At 48.0% G+C, this 5,937-nt stretch overlaps 1 long non-coding RNA gene across 1 annotated transcript; it reads right to left on the bottom strand.

The window, feature by feature from the left end:
* Nucleotides 1-606: 606 nt before the first annotated feature.
* Nucleotides 607-3,799, bottom strand: LOC129150559 (uncharacterized). Its single transcript, XR_008557270.1, has 2 exons — nt 3,746-3,799; nt 607-831 (listed from the first exon to the last, which is right to left on the bottom strand). It is a non-coding gene; the product is annotated as an uncharacterized LOC129150559 (long non-coding RNA).
* Between the last annotated feature and the right edge of the window lie 2,138 nt (nt 3,800-5,937).

Genomic DNA, 5,937 nt, shown 5'->3' with positions numbered 1-5,937 from the left:
CCCAGGAAGGTGAGTAACTCAGAAAGAATCCAAGGAAGAAGAGCCTTCCCTGTAACCAGGGCTTTGGTCTGACCATGAATTCAGCCACACTGAGCCGAGGAAGGGGTGGTTTGCATGGGCTTACGGCGGAGCAGGTTCCCAGACCCTGTGGGGCGGTGGGGGGCGGGGGGGAGGATGCCTTTCTCTAAAACCAATGATTGTCCCCCCAAAACAGTTAAAAGTCTCTTTTTAAAATACGGTGGAAAAGATGACATAAACATACCAGTAAGGCCCTTGTTGAAAAGAAGGATCCTTACAATCCCACCACACGTGGCTGCGCTGTTACAGCCCGTCACGCCACGTTTTTCTGTTCCATCAGGTTAGGACTCGGCTCGATTCAGTCAAAGCTTAGCCACGAGCTTTTTGGTCGGTTTGGCTCAGTGGACTGAGGGTCTCGGATTTGATTCCGGTCAAGGGCACGTACCTCGGCCGCAGGCTAGATCCCCGGCCCTGGTGGGGGGCACGTGTAGGAGGCAACCAATCGATGTGTCTCTCACATCGATAGTTCTCTCTCTTTGTCTCTCCCCCTCCCTCCCACCTTCTCTAGAAATCAATGGGAAAATATCCTCCGGTGAGGATTTTTTTTTATTTTTAAAGCTTTAACCTCGAGTTTTGGTCCAAACCATTGCCATGGTCACAGCCTGGCTGTTGAGTTGGGAACACTGATGGAGCCGGTGCTGGAGGTCAGGCTGCCCAGTGGGGAGCGCCGGAGTGTTGTGACCACAACGAGGCCTGGCACCTCGCTGCGTCCCGACCGCCCGGTGTCCTGAGTGTCCCCGTGCGGACACATGCCTGTGGGTAAAGGATTTCTTAATCAGATGAGCAGGTGTAAGACGCACGTGGGAAAGAGAGTGGGATACATTGGAGATCAACAATGCACACCTTCCTATCAAAGGCACTGAAAAGTCCTGTGTGGCAAGTTCCAGTGGCTTCCAGCTGTCCCCACCTCTTTCCTGGCTAATCAAACCCTAATTCCGTTTACCCTCTCCAGGGCAAACCAACAAGTCCCAGAACAAAGGCGCTAAGACAGAGCAGATGAAACATAAGATCAAAATACTTACCCTCTTGTCCCAGGTAAAATTACCGTACATCTGATGATTGCTCCGAGACCATGTGGATTCTAGCAAGAGAAGAATCGACAGGACTACTCCAGCCATGAAGACAGAAGAGAAGCAGTCCAGAGACAGAAGACGCTGATGTGGCCTTCCCATAATAGCAGTTAGCAGCTGTGCATCACTGCAGATTGCCCAGGACCAAACCAGACAGAGTCGGACCTGCATTACCACCAGTTGTCCACCATCCAGAGCTGAGGGGTCAGTGCTGACATGTACACATAAGGAACTGTTGGACATTGAAATTGGGTCTCAAAAGAACTGTTGGCCCAGAAAGAAACTCACTACAGACCGATTCATTTGCCTGTCACCATAACCATTATTGCTTGTCTCATTTTCGGTTCTTATAAGTGTATTTCTAAGAGCACATGATCTCACTCATCTAGGGGAAATAATGAACAACATAGACTGATGAACAAGAACAGAACAGAACCAGAAACAAGGAGGCATCGATCGGACTGTCGGGCCTCGGGGGGCGGGTCGGGAAGGGTGGGGATAAAGGGAGAGATCAACCAAAGGACTTGTGTGCAGACATATGAGCCCAACCAGCGGTTAAGGACAACAGGGGGGTGGGGGCATATGTGGGGAGGGGGGTGGGATGGAAATGGGGGGACGAGGACAAATATGTGATACCTTAATCAATAAAGAAATAAAAAAATAAATAAAAGAAAAAAAATAAAAGACAGAGCAGAAGAACACAGGAGGCCTCGCCGGGTCAGGTGTGGGTGGAGCAGGACAGAAGCCCACAGCTGTGCCGGTGTGAAAGGCCAGAGGGCAGAGCCCCGGGGACAAGCAGGGGAACTGGAGGAGAAGCCCTGGAAGGAGAAGGAACCGGAAGGCAGAGCCCCGCGCTCTGTGTGGACTCCGCTCAGGTCCCTGGGCCCCACCCGAGCAGGACGGACGCTGAGGTCTCGGCTCCCGTGCACCAGAGAGGCGCCAAGGCGTGCAGCCGGAGAGTTCAGCCAAGTGAGCTGACAGCTCAAACAAACAAGCAAATCAAAAACAAGTTAAAAGGCAACACTCTTCAGGAGAACAGAAGGAGTCCGGTGTCTGCAACATATTACGCAATGTTCAGGATACAACCCAAAGGTCCCCGACGTTCGATTCCGAGAGGAAAGTCACACACCGGGTGCTGCTGGTCCTGTAGCTGGGGGAGGTTGCCAGTTCACTGCCATATGCCACCGGTTCTGATGCTGCAGACATTTGACATCTAGCCAAACGGGGAGGGAAGGCGCCGAGGGTTCCTTTGAGCGTCCTTTCCCAGTCTCTCTAGGCCTGTGCTCCTTCCTCTCTTAAGGTCCAGGGCTGTCCTGTCCCCCAGGAGCAGGGAGATGGCAGTCCAGGTCATACGCCAGCCCCTCCTGCCGGCTTATCCAGGGTCCAGAGAGGTCCAGCTCGGGGTTACGTACACTGAAGAGCCAGAATAATGGCTCCTGGTGCGGGGAGCCAGACAGGTCCTCACATCAACCCGCAAGGACGTTTTATTGCCGCTCCAGCTAGAATGGCCCATCCGGATTGATCCGGGTGTGTGGGTATTTTGTTGTTGTTTTCGGGGAGCAGGGTGCAGGGGTGATTTCTTCCCCGGGTTCTTGTCCAGATCGATTCAAAGAAGGAAGTCATGGACAAAAGGTGGTAGGTGAGAAGCACAGAAACGTTCTTGCAAGCAGATTCTATCTCTAAAACTCCTAATTCTAAGTTTCTATTCCTAAGGCTAAGGAGAGACGGGGGGTGTCCCTAAAGAGGGTGCCACTGCTCTCTTTGTCTTGAGGTATTAGATATTCTAGCGACCCCTCCCTCAGCCTAGGACCCCGTGCTTTTCTCATTGGTCAATCTGCTACATAGTACCAGTTTCAAAGGCCAAGCCACATGGTGACCGCCCCCCCCCCCTTTCTTTTCCCTAATTTCGCAACCTTCTATCCCCTGTGACCTAGCAACCTTATCTTGCCAAGCCTTGAGACTGAAACCGCTGGCTTCTCTGCTCAAAGAGTAAAACAACCTCTTTTTTTCCTGTGACTTTTCGTTATTCTCTGTGATTGTGTGTCTTCCTCCCCGCTTATCTTGCTGGTTGGAGTTGCTTTGATCTCCCTTAAGGCTCTCCCAGCTGCTCAGGCCCGAGATACCTCTGTCCTTGGTTTATGGCTGCTTTTGATCTAACTTATGGCCGCTTTAATTGTTCAGGCCAAGATGCCTCTCTGTACACTGCCCCCCCCCTCCTGCCCCCCGCCTTCCTGTCTACCTGATTAAGCTAGCTAGCCACCCTGATCATAATCAGAGGACCAAGACTAGGATAACAATAGGCTGTGATTGACAATAATTGGGGATTAGTAAGAAAAGAACAGAGACATTTATTTCTTAAGAACCTAAATTATTACTTCAATCTAAGAGTTTATTTTTTAAAATAATTCATGGTGTTGGGTTATTTACGTTTTTACTGTTTAATGGTTACTTTGTTCAGCTGTTTGGTAAAGGGCTGTGACTTTGTGTTTTTTTTGGAAAGATGAGGAGCATAATGCTTTCTAGCTCAGTTAGCAGGACCTGCAACATAAGCCCCCTCTTCAGACCATGTAAGCGCGGAACAGAAGCAGCAGACTTACCTGTGAGCAGGGCCGGTCCTGCGGGCTCAGCTCACCGGGCAAAGCAGCCATAGTGAAAGGGCAGAGCAGGACAGCACAAAATGTACTGTACCCTCCACCCTGTGTAACTATGTATATAACTCCTTTTTCTTAGAAAACCGCGAGAATGTAACAATTGCATGAACCTGCCAATAGGAATGTAGAGAGGTGGACTCAGTCCACCTTAAGCAAGCTGCCCAGTGTGCCTTTGTGTAACTGGACCCCTCACCCTACCCCTGACCAATCATGGGAGTCATAAACACTCTCCCTGCCCACTACTCGAAACCCCCTTAAAGCCTTTGTGTTGGCGAGGGAAGCTCTCTTGGTCCCCGGTGAGCGCTGGAGATGAGAGCTCGTGCTAGCACGAATAAAGGTTCTCTTGCAGTTACAGCGGGTGTTGGCTCCTTCCTGGGGGGTTTTTGGGGATTCTGAACACTGGGCATTACCATAGTAGGTACCAGGTTCTTCCTGGGCCAGGTGGTCCCGTCTTGCATTTCTAATAAACAAAAGTCTCACCTGCAATGATAGAACCATTTTGGAAAACAGTTTTGTTACCGAATTCAAGGGGCTCGCCCCTTGGGGAACTCTATTCAAAAAGTGAGGCAGGTGGTGGTGGATTTTACCTGCAGCAAGTAAAGGAGGTAGGGGATTCCTGGCCAAAGCTCCGCCTCCCCAACCGGAAGCTCAGTGGCTGATGTGCACTGTTTTGTTAATTGCATGTTGATTTCTTCCTTGCAGTTGGCTACATTTATCTAGCTGTTCCTGTCCGCTCATCCTGTTTTCTGCCGCATCTGTAAAATACTGGGCTACATTTTAACATGTAGCAAGAAATAACAATCAGAACTGCCCCGACCTTGAGACCCGTGTCTTATCTAACAGTTTGGCTGTTTATGAAGAATCGTAGCAGTTATGTCTTGGGTGAAGCTGACCACTTTCAATCTGCCTTTGAATTCGTGATTCTACTTCTGGAAATGTATCCTGAGGAGATCATCTGAGGCACAGGAAAAGCTCTAGCTGAAGAGCTCATCACAGCACTATCTTAACGTCAGACTTGGAAGCTCAGAGCATCTGAGAGCAAGGGAATGGCCCACAGTATATTCGCCTAATAATACTCGAAGTCGCCATGTTTTAAATGATATTCACATTTAAAGTATATTTGGTATTGAACTAGATTGTTCTCTATTGCCTTTCCATCTAATACAGCGATTTTCAACCAGTGTGCCATTAGAATTTTTAAAGCATGCAATACCTGACTATTTAGTCCCAGGCACTGACCCTTAGGTTGTCAAATAAAAAAATGACAACAGCCAACACAACAAAAGCTCCCTGGTGTGAATGAATCAAAATTATACCTTTTTTTTTTTTTTTTTGGTCAGATCAGCAAAAAATATATTTCTTTATGTGCCGCAAGTTTTAGTAATTAGTTTGTGTACCATGAGATGAAAGAGGTTGAAAATTGCTGATCTAATACATGAAGATGTTTGAAAGAAAGTTTTACAAGAAGGTTGTAAGGCAAAGATTATTTGTAAAACGCTAGCTATAATTTCGGATATATTAGGAAGGGCCTGCCTAGACTATGATCACCTCTATCCATCCAAACCCAAAGCCCAGGTTCAAGTCCTGCCTTCTCCAAGAAGCTGTCCTGACCTTGTTGTATTGTAAGTCAGCGAGCGAGATACAAGGCGCCTTAATGAGCCAATTAATCAGGAGGCGTTTATTGCTCACGGCCCAGGGGGAGGTGTCTCTTCCAAATCTCTGAGCAACACATACAGGAAGCTTCCCGTGTTTATACTTTTCGAGCCTCTTTGTTTGCAGATATTACAAAGGGCTCTGTGTGAGTTATTGTTACAGATAGTTGTAACCTTGAATACATAATGAGTTAGTGCTTGGCATAAGAATACGGGAATTATTATCAGTATTAGTCTATATTAGTCTATTACATTGGATGGCTAGCTTGCAAGGTCAGACAGTTAAGTTTATCTTTTTCTATTATTTGAACTAAAAACAAACTCATTTTATAGAATAAGAGACTGTGTTAAAGTGACAGAGCTTACAATGACAGAGTTTATGTTATGCCCAGTGTTCAGGATCCCCAAAAACCCACCAGGAAGGAGCCGAGCCCGATGCAAAAGCAAAAGAACCTTTATTCATGCTAGCACGAGCTCCCGTCTCCA

This window comes from Eptesicus fuscus, chromosome 10, assembly GCF_027574615.1.
Source record: "Eptesicus fuscus isolate TK198812 chromosome 10, DD_ASM_mEF_20220401, whole genome shotgun sequence".
Classification (NCBI taxonomy): domain Eukaryota; kingdom Metazoa; phylum Chordata; class Mammalia; order Chiroptera; family Vespertilionidae; genus Eptesicus; species Eptesicus fuscus.
This window is presented reverse-complemented; position numbering and strand designations above follow the sequence as displayed.